At 35.5% G+C, this 15050-nt stretch overlaps 1 pseudogene; it reads right to left on the bottom strand.

Moving 5' to 3' along the window:
- Positions 1 to 283: 283 nt before the first annotated feature.
- Positions 284 to 13439, bottom strand: LOC138841663 (zinc finger protein 665-like; annotated as a pseudogene).
- Between the last annotated feature and the right edge of the window lie 1611 nt (positions 13440 to 15050).

Below are 15050 nucleotides of genomic sequence, written 5' to 3'. Positions count from 1 at the left end.
ACCTTGTCTTTCTTGTCTGTGCTCTATAAACACTCATCCATGCATGATTACTAAGTGAAGGACTTTTTTGATACTTGTTTCATTCATAATGTTTTTCTCCTGTGTGTTTTCTGATGAAAATTTAACTATGACTTCTCAAAAACTTTACACATTTTTTTCTTTCATAAGATTTTTCTCCTGTGTGCATTCAATTTGGAACCATGAGGCATACCTTCTGGCTAAAAGGCTCCACATTTGCTACATTCACAAGGCTTCTATCAGGTTTTGGTTCTATCATGCAAACTTATTTTTCATCCAGGTGAGACTTTCCATAGTTATCACATTCCTAAGATTTCTCATGTGTGTGGATTCTCTTATGCTTCCTGAGGGATGAACTGCAGATGAAGGACTTTCCACATTTGTTACATTCATAAGGTTTTTCTCCTGTATGTGTTCTCTGATGAACAGTAAGGTGTGACTTACAGGGGAAAGACTTTTCACACACATTACATTCATAAGGATTCTCCCCTGTATGTTTTCTCTGATGGACAGTAAGTTCTGATTTAAATCTGAAATACTTTCCACATTTGTTACATTCATAAGGTTTCTCTCCTGTGTGTGTTCTCTGATGGACAATAAGGTGAAACTTCTGTCTGAAATACTTTCCACATTTGTTACATTCATAAGGTTTCTCTCCCGTGTGTGTTCTCTGATGAACACTAAGGTGTGAATTATGGGTGAAAGACTTTTCACACACATTACATTCATAAGGTTTCTCCCGTGTATGTTTTCTCTGATGGACAGTAAGGTGTGATTTTAATCTGAAATACTTTCCACATTTGTTACATTCATAAGGTTTCTCTCCCGTGTGTGTTCTCTGATGAACACTAAGGTGTGACTTTTGGGTGAAAGAATTTTCACACACATTACATTCATAAGGTTTCTCCCCTGTATGTTTTCTCTGATGGACAGTAAGGTGTGATTTTAATATGAAATACTTTCCACATCTGTTACATTCATAAGGTTTCTCTCCCGTGTGTGTTCTCTGATGAACACTAAGGGGTGACTTATGGGTGAAAGACTTTTCACACACATTACATTCATAAGGTTTCTCTCCTGTGTGTGTTCTCTGATGGACAGTAAGGTGTGATTTTAATCTGAAATACTTTCCACATTTGTTACATTCATAAGGTTTCTCTCCTGTGTGTGTTCTCTGATGAACAGTAAGGTCTGACTTACGGGTGAAAGACTTTTCACACACATTACATTCATAAGGTTTCTCTCCTGTGTGTGTTCTCTGATGGACAATAAGGTGAAACTTCTGTGTGAAATACTTTCCACATTTGTTACATTCATAAGGTTTCTCTCCTGTGTGTGTTCTCTGATGAACAGTAAGGTGTGACTTACGGGTGAAAGACTTTTCACACACATTACATTCATAAGGTTTCTCTCCTGTATGAGTTCTCTGATGAACAGTAAGGTCTGACTTCTGGGTGAAAGACCTTTCACACACATTACATTCATAAGGTTTCTCTCCTGTGTGTATCCTCTGATGGACAGTAAGGTGTGATTTTAATCTGAAATACTTTCCACATTTGTTACATTCATAAGGTTTCTCTCCCGTGTGTGTTCTCTGATGAACAGTAAGGTCTGACTTCTGGGTGAAAGACTTTTCACACACATTACATTCATAAGGTTTCTCTCCTGTATGAGTTCTCTGAGGAACAGTAAAGTCTGACTTCTGTCTGAAATACTTTCCACATTTGTCCCATTCGTAAGATTTCTCTCCTGTGTGTATTCTCTGATGCAAAGTGATGTATGACTTCATTCTAAATGATTTTCCACATTTGTTGCATTCCTCAAACTTTTGTTCTTTGTCAGTTCTCTGATGCCTTCTGAGACCTGACTTTTGGGTGGAAAATTTCCTATATTCTTCGTATTCATAGGGTTTCTCTTCTGGTGTTGTTTTAGGTTGATCAGAACTTAGTTCTGAATTCTTAGAGATAGATTTTGCACATTGCTTACACTCATCAGGATTCTCTGGATATTTCCTCTCAGGTTTTGTAAGGTGTAAATCCTTACTGAATGATTTCTCACATTCACTACTTGTATAAGGATTCTCTCCTGTGTCTCTTTTCTGATGCATAGTGACTGGAAACCTCCCTCCCTGACAAAGTTCTTGGGCAAGAAGAGCAGACTTATCATATTCTTCTCTATATTCGTTATGGTTAGAGGCGGGATCTCTGATGCAAACCCAATTATGTGGAAAGAATATCATCTCTGAATTTAATACCTTCTCTCCTCCATATTCAAAATATGGACCATCATAATTTTGACTAAAAGCCTCTGAATATCTAAGCGATTGTTTAACTACAGGAGAAACACTAGGCATATATGCAGCCGGCATCTTACCAGGCTCACTGTAGTGGAGCATGTTCTGACACTGAATGAACTCATCCGTCGTCATCCTTAAGGAGTTCTCATCATTCCTATTCAGATATGGCTTCTGTTTTGAGGTCAAGTTAGAAGTTGTCACTAATCTCACTCTTTGCTCTATTGTGTTAATATTTGTGACAGCTATGTCACGCAGACATTCATCTAGACCTTCCTGGTAAGTCTTAATCACATGCTCCATTTTTTGAATATCTAAAATGAGTCATATAAAGAAGAAAAAAAAACATAAATAAGATCCAAATACTCCTTAAAATAAAGGTAAAGACATTTTCCCCATGTTAACTGTTACAAATTTTGAAATATTAATATAGGAAATGATTTATGAGAAATAAATTTCTTTTACCGCAATGTATTGATTAAGAAAGTAATACTCTTCCTTACACCGTTTTTTTGTCATGGGGCATGAACTCCAGGCCTGGTGTTGTCCTTCAGCTCTTGAGCTCAATGCTAGCTCTCTATCATTTGAGCCACAGCACGACTCCCAGTTTTATCTGCTTATATGGTGCTGAAGAATGGAACCCAGAGCCTTATGCATGCAAGGCAAGCACACTACCACTGAGCTACTATAATCAAGAACTCTAATAACAACAGATGCTGGAGGGGATATGGACAGAAGGGAACACTACTGCATTGTTGTTGGGAGTGTAAACTTGTACAACCACTTTGGAAAACAGAATGGAGGCTCCTCAACAGACTTCACATTGAGCTCCCTTATGACTCAGCAATCCCATTTCTGGGCATTTACCCAAATGATCACAAACAAGACCATACTAAGGGTACCAGCACAACTATGTTTATTGCAGCATTGTTTACCATAGGTAAGATAAGGAACAAACACAAATGCCCCTCAGTAGATGAATGGATCAAGAAAATGTGGTATATATACATAATGGAATTCCATGCATTCATCGAAAAGAATGATATGGCTCCATTTGTTAGGAAATGGAAAGACTTGGAAAAATTATATTGAGTGAAGTATGCCAAGCCCAAAGAAACAGGTCCCATGGTTCCGCTTATTTGCAATAACTAGTATATATCTGAGACAAGCAGAAACGGTCAATAAATTGATGTTAGGCAAAATGAACCCCAAGATAAGGACTCATATGTTTTTATTTATTGCTATTGTATCTAACATATATATATATATATACATATATATATATATATGATATTTCTTTATTGCTTTATATGTCCCTCCCCTATGGTATAAGCCCTGTTTTTACTGTGTTTGATGTAGGTATAATTTGTGGAGGGAAGGTGGACCCATTGCAACAATGAGATGTACAAGATGTTATGTCAAAAAATGAACTTCCCAACTTTGGCTGGGGCGGGGGGCTGGAGGGGAATGATGGGAGGGGATGGTAACGGAAAACAAAGGAGGAGGCAACAATGCTTGGTAAGAAATGTACTCATTACCTTGCCCATGTAATTGTAACCCCTCTGTAAATTGTTTTCACAACAACAAAAAAGAGTAACACTGACAGTTTATGATGGAAAATGTTTTTCTGTATTTCAGGTTTTTCTTCTTTTTTATGTCAGAGGAATTATTTATACCAATTACTAAACTATTTACTGCTAGCTTTTTAACCTGTATAATTTAATATGTAGCATTCTTCATTTTTTCCCAAAAATTGTTTTGTTTGATCTTAGGGGAATAGATGATTTGTATTGTTTCACTTTCTTAAAATAATTTATATATTGTGCTACTTTACTTCTCAAACATTAGGAGAACAGTATTTTCTAACTTTGGAGATTGTACCTTTTTTATACAAACCTTTGCTTACACCTGAGAATAAAGTTTTATAACCACATTTCTTCAGTTATAAGTTCTCACTGTGAATTAAGTATCTTTAGAAATTTTAAAATTTGTTTCCCTCCACCTTAGACAGAATCTCATCTGACTTTTAAACCCTCAGACTCATGAACTAAAGCCACATCAGATCACGACCTAGTTAATCATTCTCTCTAGACTGAAAGCTTTGGTTCTGTATCCTGGCCTCTACCCTCCTTATCCTTATCAGAGGATAGCAGCCTTGGCATAGTCATTTGCTATACCTGCCTAGTCCTAGTTTCAAAGAAAATAAATTTCACTTTTCACATTTCTAATTTTGTTTTTCAAAATAATTTCCACAAAGAGAAAGAATTGCTAACTTTACCTTTACTGCCCTACACAGTTCAGTGTGCATCTACATGCATTTTTGATTCACAAGTCTAACACAAAGATCACCTAGTTCTCTGCTACACATGGGACTCAAGGGAATTAGGAATATTATTGGTCAGTACATAGCAAGACGAATTTACCAATTTGGTTCTGGATCCATGATCACTATGCAAGATGCTTTAACTCACCTGAGAAATTCTTGTCTGAGGCTTCTCTCATATATGGCTCTTCATCTTGCTCCAGCTTGACAATCAATTGAGGTTTAGGACCAGTGTGCCCTGTTAATAAGAGTGAAGACTTATTGCTCATGCTGTGTCAAAATTGTTCTAAGATTTCAGATATCCTGTTAACAAGGTTGCTCCCAAATCTTCTTTCATTTCTCACTGTCTCCATGGTTGAATCTCCCCTAGGTTTGAATTAATTTTGCAGGTTGTGTGACTTGAATGCAATTCTTTTTCTCAAGGTTAGCATTCTATTAGTTTGAGTCCTAGCTCCACTTCCAGTGTAAGAGTGGTTATCTTGAGATAAGAGTCTCATGGAGACTTCACTGGCATTTTTTGCTTCAAACTGAAAGCCTCAGATTTCAGACTCCTAAGAATTACAGGCATGAACCACTGCATCTAGTACTAGGTTTGGATTATAAATACTCCCTCTAATCTAGTGATTTCCAGTTCTTACTTCCAATAATGATAAATAGGTATGTATGTATGTATGTATGTATGTATGTATGTATGTATGTATGTATGTATGTATGTGTTTTCTAGATTGTATATCTACCCACAATAATCACTTCAAGTTTGGAAATACAGTCTTCTCTTTAGGGAAGACAGTTTGGAACTTTTGTCAAACTGCTGATTTGGATTCTTGAACAATGAAAATAAAATTGCCTCAGAATTTATATAATCTACCTGTATATAATCTACCTTCATTTGAAACAAATGACACTTCCCTCAGACTGGAAACTTACATCCAAATAGCATTGAAAGTTCTATAAATATTCACATATCTACTAAAAACAAATCATTTTCCGCCCACCAGTGGTTCACACCTGTAATCCTAGTTACTCAGTAGGCTGAGATCTGAGGATTGCCATACAAAGCCAGCCCTAATAGGAAAGCTGTGAGATACTTATCTCCAATTTAACCACCAGAAAGCTTGAAGAGGCGCTGTTGCTCAAGTGATAGGGTGCTCACCTTGAACTGAAGAGCTGAGGCACTGTACCAATGCCCAGAGGTCAAGCCCCACTTAACTTTTCAAGTTAATGTGATATTTTTGGCTCACCTAAGGACACCAGCATGCTATAGGTTTCCAGCATCACATCTCTATACAGGGTCCTCTGAGAAATATCCAATTCCTGCCACTCCTCCCAGCTGAATTCCACAGCCACATCATCAAATGACACCAGCTTCTGTAAGGGCACATTCCATCAATCCCTGAGTCCTGAGAACACCAAAACTAGAATTTCATTCTTCTACATGTATGCTTTTGTATTACAGAATGTGGTTGGAACTTTCTGTGTTATTTATAAAATGAGAGAATATATAATCAAAGTAGAAATATTTGCCTCCATAGTAACTTGGTAATTACACATACAAAGTTTTTCTAATACATTAGAACCCATTTCTGGTTGCAGCAATGAAGACAAGAAAACAGTTCTAAGAAGCTAATAACCTAGCAAGACAACAATAAGTATAAGTAGGAGTCTGAAAGTGTGTGTTTATCTTATTTTGGTAATATTTACTATATATCTGGGTAACAATGAAGTAAATAAATGTGAATTCGGCATTTTCATATTCTGCCTCACTGACAATACTATTTAGAGTTTCTATTAAATAGTGCTCTCATAAACAGTCACAACATGGCCATTACATCATATGCAATACATAACACATTAGTAGATCTATGAAAAGCACAGCATCCAGGTAAATGTTCAAAGGAGTAAATTACTCAAAAAATAGTAAACGAATGATTTGGCTCTCATAAGATTTGACTTAGTTCTCACAATAAAACATCCGATGTTAACTATTTTTGTTATTAAATTTCTAGATATAAAAGTCTGGTCATAGATAGCCATTTGTTTCTTCATATGTAAAAATGAACTTCCAGTATGAACGTTTGTGAACACTGACTACTTCCTACCACACCAAATACTTACTTATTACCATAAAATGTTTCTTAATCAGCTTTGCATTTTAATAGGCCTTAATTGAAGGATGGATGTAAATGGATAGAGGCTTAAGGAATGCTCAAGATGATCCCCAAAAATGTGAACTATGACCACCACAAGAAGGATAGAGAATAAAACTATGAATTGGGACCTGATGTAAAAAATATAGTAGTTTTAAGAATTAGAATAAAATACAGCACTAATTTGTTGTACAGTGTCTAAAAGGAATACAGTCATTCTTGACAATATCAGAGGTGAATGATGACTAACACACAAAAAGAAATATATCTATAAAGTTTTTAAAGAAAATAGACTTCAATACACAATCCATGGGGCAAAGGGCCTCTTCTTACAATTAAGATTGAAGGTATTCCTAGGGAAAGATAATGCATTATTAACACATCTTCATTTTAAGTGCTATAAAAATTATTCTGCGGGGCTGGGAAGGTGACTGGCTCAGCGGTAGAGCGCTTGCCTTGCATGCCTGAGGCCCAGGGTTCGATTCCTCAGCACCACATGAGCAAAAAAGAAAAAAGCCAGAAGTGGTGCTGTGGCTCAAGTGGTAGAGCCCTAGCCTTGAGCTGAAGAGCTGATGGATAGGGCCCAGGGCCAGAGATCAGGCCCGAAAACCGGACCGAAAAAAAAATTATTGTGCATCAAGAGAAAAATAAAAATTGCTAACATAGATCTACACAGAGGAGAAGATTATTAAAAAGGTAAATGTGTAGTTAAAGGAATGGTACATGTGTAGGTAAAAGAATGTATAGAAAACATTGTATGTAAATTCTCTTGTGAAAAGAAATCTTATAGTACCATATTCATAATTCATAAGGAATGCAAATTCAATATACAAACACATAGGTGTTTTAAAAACAAAGTTTGTGAATCCTGCATATGGATCAATTAATTTTGTACTTGCCTCGCAAATATGGGGGTCTGAGTTCAAAGAATTATTTCTACAAAAATTTAAAAGGAAAATAGAAAGGTTATACATAGGTTATAAATTTCATTCAGTTCCATTGAAATGTAACTATATTATGCTATATGCTAGTACTATGATAATATTGTAAAGATTAATGTTCGTAGTAAAAATGCATCCAGCAAGTTAATTTCCTTTGTGTTCCTAACAAAGAATCCCACAGGGTAGAAAGTTCATTTTCTTGCAGTTCTACAGTATAACAATTTTCCTGCACATTTTACTTCTGCTGAAGCTCTATGCTTCAGCCTGAGAATGGCCTTTGTTCTTTACATGAAATGTCTGCTTATTTCTGTATGAAGAATATTAATAAGACTGTTTTTAAAAAATCTTGCAGTCCTTGCATATTTTGAGTTGCACAAATTCAATGGAACATAGAAACAAACCTTTGAAAAAGTAGGGCACCTGTATTAAGCATGCAGTCTTATTTTTATCCTATGAACAATGGAGTATAACAACTATTTACATCAGATTTAATTTGTAATTGGTATCAGAGGTAATTCACAGTGTACAGGAGAATGCCTGCAGCTTATATGAGAGGTGATTTACAGTGAAGTTGAGGTGTGTGCAGGTTACATAAGAAATAAAATATCAGATGAGACAAACAGATATTAAATAGCAAGATATCCATCAAAATAAGACCATATTTATATTGTAAAATATAGTAAATATATAAGGCACTGTCTTTCATGAACAGAAGAAAGAAAACTTAATGAGCAATCCAAAGTCATGGAGTAGAGAGAAATAAAAATTAAAAAAAATATACAAAGATACCATGAGCAAAAGTTAATGATGAAAAATACAAATAGTGATAATATGTAGGAAATAAGCATCAGCCCAAAATATATGACCACAGATATAGATCATTGATAATGACAGACAGATTATACATTATGATAGTAAAAATGTATGCTGAAAAGCAAAGGTACAGAGACGTGTTTAAAAGACCATGCAGTTTTAATACTTTAATCTACCATTACTATTGTAGAACTAATACTCCTCTTACTAACTGATATAACAACCAGACAAAAAATCAGCACGAACACACACATGGATGCCATTATCTTAAACTTAAAAAAAAATACTATGGTGTTGCATTTATCAAGACACATATTCCAAGATTAATAGTAAATCGGAAGACAAATGGTGTAGAAAACAATATGAAAAATTAAAGTTATGTTATAAATACATGAAAATTAAAAGATATATTTATAGTATTCTATGAGTGAAATAAACACAGGGAAATTACAATGGATCTCAAAGAAATGTATTCCGTCATTGTGATTTATAGAATATTAAATATAGCCTCTTTCTTACTTCACCTTTGAAATAAAAACACATAGTTTGGGGCTGGGAATATAGCTAATGTTAGAGTACTTGCCTGCCATGTATGAAGCTCTAGGTTCCATTCCTCAGCACTACATAAATAGAAAAATTAGGAAATGGCACTGTGGCTCAGGTGGTAGAGTTGTAGACTTGAGCAAATCAAGATCAGGAATGGTGCCCAGGACAGGCTCCAAATTCAAGCCCCAGGTTTGGCAAAAAAAAGTTTAAATAGATATGGTGTATTCACATGGATCTCTTCTGGAGAGTGGGGGAAAGCCAGAGAACTAGAAGGAAATGGGGTAAAAAGCGCATCTGTGCAGGTCATTAGGCACTGATGAAAGTAAGCTATACAAATCATGAGTCAAGATGGCAGGGAAACATTGGGAGAGAGTGAGGGTATGGAAGACACAGCATGAAAGGAAATGTATTCAATACCTGGCCCAAGAAATGGTAGTCTCTATATACATCACCACGATAACAATAGATCAATTAAATTTGAAACAATTTCTTCATGGAGTTGTGTGAGCATAAAGTTAGTGAAGAAAATGTAGCACAGTTAGAAAAACAGCTACAATTATTAGAAATAAAGTACATCACTTAATTGAAACATGAAATACTGGAGCTTAGGTTGAATATTAATTTTAAATATGCTGTTAACAATCATCTAACTTTATTGTAGTATCCAATTAATTATTAATGATAAATATTCAAGTAAGTAAAAACAAAACAAGTGCTTCTGGTTCAAGATGCTTATCCTACCCTAGCTATTAAGGAGGCTGGAAGCCAGAAAACTGGGTAGACAACTCAAATTAAGCAGCTAATCAACATATTGGAGGAGGTGTGGCTCAAGAGATAGTGCCAAAAAAGAAATTAAAGCACAACTTAGGAACTGGAAAAACCTACCATGATCCCGGAATAGGAGGATCAACATTGTGAAAATGACAATACTTCCAAAGGCTATCTACAAATTCAATGCAATACTTATCAATAGTCCGAGTTCTTCAATGAAATATTAAAAACAAGCCAAAAATGTATATGGAACAATAAAAGACCCCAAATAGCAAAAACGATCCATACCAGAAAGAACAATGCTGGTAGAATATCACTACCAAATTTCAAACTGTACTACAAAGCCATATTAATCAAAACAGATTGGTAATTGCACAAGAACAAACTTGAGGACCAATGGAATAGGACTGAAGTCCCAGAAATGAACACACAGACCTATATCCACCTAAACTTTGAGAAGGGAGCTCAAAAATAGAATGGAGGAAAGACAACTTTGTCAGTAAATGGTGGTGGCAAAGTTAGTTCATTACCTGTAGAAAACTAAAGCTAGATCTGTATATATAACCCTGCACCAGAATCAATTCCAAAACGATCAAAAACCTCACATTCAAAGCAAACACCCTAAACAACATTACAGAAAAGAATAGGAGAAACTCTAGTGGTACTTGGCACCAGCCAAAATTTTCTTAATAGAGACCCAGAAACACAACAAATCAAAGAAAGGTTGGACAAATGGGATTGCATGAAACGGCAGAGTTTCTGCATAGCAAAGGACATTGCTAACAAGATCAATACAAAACCCACAGATTGGCAGAAGATCTTCACTAGGCATAAAATGAACATGGGTCTCATATCTAAAATATACTTAGAACTCAAGAAATTAAATCCACAACAACAAATCCTCAGAGAAACAACTGCCCAATAAATAAGTGGGCTAAAGACTTAACAAGAATCTAATCTGAAGAGGAAATAAGAATGGCCAAAAGACATATTTAAAAAAAGGCTCAACTTATAAATATGTTAGAAACAATTACAAGAAAGAAAATACATTTGAATCCTTAATGGGTTCATTTTTGCCTGCAATCAACTTATCTGACCGTTTCTGCTTGTTTCAGACATATACAAGTTATTGCAAATAAGGGAAACCATGGGAACTATGTTTCTTTGGGCCTTTCTTACTTCTCTTAGTATAATTTTTTCCAAGGCTTTCCATTTCCTAACAAATGGAGCAATTTCATTCTAAAAAAACCACAAAAATCAAAAAAAGTCTCAACTTCTCTAGCCAAAAAGAAATGCAGATTAAGACAACCTTGAAATTCCACCTCACCCCAGATAGAATGGCTATAATCAAGAACACGAATAACAACAGATGCTGAAGGGATGTGAACAGAAAAGGGAACCCTACTGCATTGTTGGTGGGAGTGTAAACTTGTTCAATCACTTTGGAAAGTAGTATGGAGGTTCCTCAAAAGACTTCACATAGTTGCTCCCCTTTGACCCAGCAATCACACTTTAGGGTATTTACCCAAAGATCACAAACAAGGGTATACTAAAGCTACCAGCACACCTATGTTTATTGCAGCTTCATTTACCATAGCTAAGATATGGAACCAACCTTGATGCCCCTCAGTAGATGAGTGAAACAAGAAAATATGATATATATATCCATATATCCATAATATGTAATTATACATATATGTGTATAGACATACACACACACACACACACACACACAATGCTTTTCTATGCCTCCATTAGAAATAATGTCATCACCCCATTTATAAGGAAATGTTAAGACTTGGAGAAATGTGTAATAAGTGAAGTAAGCCAGGCCCAAAGAAACATAGGTCCCATGATCTCCCTTATTTGAAATAACTAGTACATGTCTAGGACAAGCAGAAATGGTCAAAAGCTATGTACATATGACCATATCAGATGATATGAAGTGAAATGAGCCCTAAGACAGGAACTCAAGTGTTTTTTCTCTTTCTTGCTATTGTTTTTAATGTACTATGTGACTTTTTGTTCCTTTGGTATGTTCTTCCCCCACGGTATAACCCCTGTTTTCACTGTATGTTTTTGCCGTGCCTTGCATCTTGTATATACACTTTTCTAATTTGGGGATAGGACGGAAAAAAACAAAATGCTTAAATAGGGATACAGGCTGACTCATTGTAACAATGAGATGTACAAGACACTAGGTTGGGGGCTGGGAAGGTGGATCAGTGGTAGAGCGCTTGCCTTGCATGCATGAGGCCCAGGGTTCGATTCCTCAGCACCACATAAGCAAAAAGAAAAAAAGCCGGAAGTGGTGCTGTGGCTCAAGTGGGAAGAGCTGAGGGACAACGCCCAGGTCCAGAATTCAGGCCCCACAGCTGGACCCCAAAACAAAAAAAAGACACTAGGTTGAAAACGAACTTTACCATTTGAGTGAGGGAGGGTGGGAGGGGTTGCAGAGGTTAGGAGGAAAGAAATGTTAGAGGAAAAACAAAGGAGCAGGTAACAATGCTCCATAGGAAATATAATCATGTAACTGTAACCCCTCTGTAAACTATTTTACAATGCAAAAAGATTTTTTTTAAAAGACCAAGTAGTGCCAACAGTGAAGGAGGAAGCAGACAGGATGTGAAGCCTGTGAGTGCCTGTTCCAACACTAGCACAAGAAAGACAGTGGAGAATGAGGTAGGTGTGTCCCATTAGTGTTGAATTTAGACACCAAGCATGCGACACAACAAACGTTCATCTCAGACACAAAGAGAAAAGGGGTAAGAGAAATTTCAATTCAAAGAACTATGTCAGCAAAGGAAAATTGTTCAGTAAAACAAACAAGTTCCCACATACAGCATTTGAAAAATGGTGAGAGACAGACGGAGAGAAGGGGGACTGAAAGAGATGAAGACACAGGGAGGAAAATATATAAAAAGTGAGAGAAAGAGAGAAATGATGAAAGCTTATGAGTAGGAAACAGAATGAAGAGAGTAAATAGAGAAAAAAAATCTTGTGATGACACATTAGGAAAAATACAAAGGGTTTTCTAGGAAGACCATACACTATATCATCAAATATTATCAAGTTTTATGTAGTCAAAGACCAGTAAGCAGTCCAAGAAGTATGTATGGAGAGTAATTTAATTACATGTATCTTACTAAGTAATCTCTCACATTTGAAGGTGTGTGTGTGTGACCACACTATTTCAGAAACTCCAGTAAAACCTGTTTAACATAATTCAACATTAATCATAAGGAGGTGATCTCTGACAAGTTGTCAGCAAATGTCCACTTTACATGACAAGTGACTCCCTCAATGGCATTGAATCACCAAACAAGTGTGACTACTTTATCTCACATCAGAAAACTCCAAGCAAGTCTGCCCTCAACTAAGACATTTTATAATCTACTCATTCTAAAAACCATCTTACTCTTGTTTAGGAACATGTTCTTGAAACTGAATATTTTTTTCTGTTTTAAATCTTGGATAGACTTAGCTTCCTAAAATGGAATGTGAAAAATGAGAAATAAAAAACAACTCACCAGAGATCCTCTCATTCTTTCTTCCTGTTGCCAATGCAGAGAAGATTCTGGACGCATGGCTTAGAGAAAAGGCAATTGACATAGTCAGGAAAGAACCTGTGTGATTATGCCTCAGATTTTCCTGCTCAAAATATTATACATGGAGTGAAAAAGCACAAAGCCTTCTTATGGGAGAAGAATCTTTGATGTCTCAAGTAGAGTATTAAATGCTCCACTGAGGATGACTCCACAGTCCATTAGTTGGTAGACAAACAGTATTCTAGGTTAATATACATACAGAATTCATAAAAACTAAGGTTCCTAAAAATGATTGAATAATTAAAACAAAAATCCACACCTTCAATACCACTAATTATTAATGAAATACATTTAGGGTTGTATGAATTATTTTTCTATTCATTAAAATGGATCCTAGGACTCCATTGAGCTTTTGCACTCTATCTTATTCATTTATACATTTAAACTCCATGGAGAGAATATAGGTTATAACTCAATACTTTTCCCCAAAATTATACAAGAAAATATATACAATACATATTACTTGTATTATAATATTTCAGTAATGGTTTTCAAATGGCACATTTCCCTGCATCCAAATACCTGGAGAACCCTTGAGCAATAACTTGAAATTTGTCATTTAGCCTACTTTACTTAATCAGTAAAGATTATGTAAATACAGTTTTGAGAAGTCCCTAATGCTCACTTTCCTAAACAATCATATGAGAGATAAAGGGCTTAATAAAGATGTAACATGAAATATTAAGCATAGGAGTGACAGAACATCACAGCTAAATAACCAGAAGATTAAAATCTTATGTTGCACAAATAATACTAACACAAAATTCTAAGCTGAGGACACCCCAAAATGCAGACTTATAAAAATAAAAAATAAATATCGATATGCTTTTTCTTATATTTATTGCTTGGCTTTTACACAGGAAATGCTACTGTCCAGAGTTTTTATTTTTTTTTTTACACAACTACGTGGATTAGAAACTCTTAATATAAAATAAAATAAATTTTACAGTGATATGTATGAAATATGAAAACCTACTCTGTAAACTTTAGTTAGGTCGTTTGTGCTAAGGAACAATATGAATCACTTAAAAGCAACATTTGCACATTCATTTTGGATTGTTCCACATGACAAGAATGGTTTCTTACTTTTAAAAAGTAGCAAAGAAACTTCTGTAGGCTAATTATCCATATTCAAATGCTCAAAACCACAATTGTAGATTTCAGTGTGGGATATTTTCTTCTTGTTTTGGGATTTAGACTATCATCCTTTAAATTTCAAGTCTTCTAGTTCATATTATTTTATTACAAACATAATCTATATTTAAGAGTTTATTTTGTAACTGGGCTCTGGTGGCTCATGGTTGTGATCTTAGCTACTCAGAAGTCTGAGATCTGAGCCCCACAGATTGAAGCCAGCTGGGGCAGGAAAGTCTAAGAGACACTGATCTCCAATTAACTACTAAAATACCTAGAAGTGGAGATATGGCTTAAGTGGTAGAACATTAGGCTGGAACAAAACAAGCTCAGGGTCAATGTCCAGTGCTTGAGCACAAGAACCAGGTCTAGCACACAAAAAAAGAGCATTTTATTGTATTGTACTTAAATTCTATTGAACAATTGTTTTGGAATACATATTTAGGCAGTCTCTCA

The sequence above is a fragment of the Dipodomys merriami genome, unplaced genomic scaffold, assembly GCF_024711535.1.
Source record: "Dipodomys merriami isolate MVZ:Mamm:240054 unplaced genomic scaffold, mDipMer1.0.p SCAF_325, whole genome shotgun sequence".
NCBI classification, from domain to species: Eukaryota; Metazoa; Chordata; class Mammalia; order Rodentia; family Heteromyidae; genus Dipodomys; species Dipodomys merriami.
The sequence above is the reverse complement of the archived record's forward strand: the minus strand, read 5'-3'. Positions and strand labels throughout refer to the sequence as shown.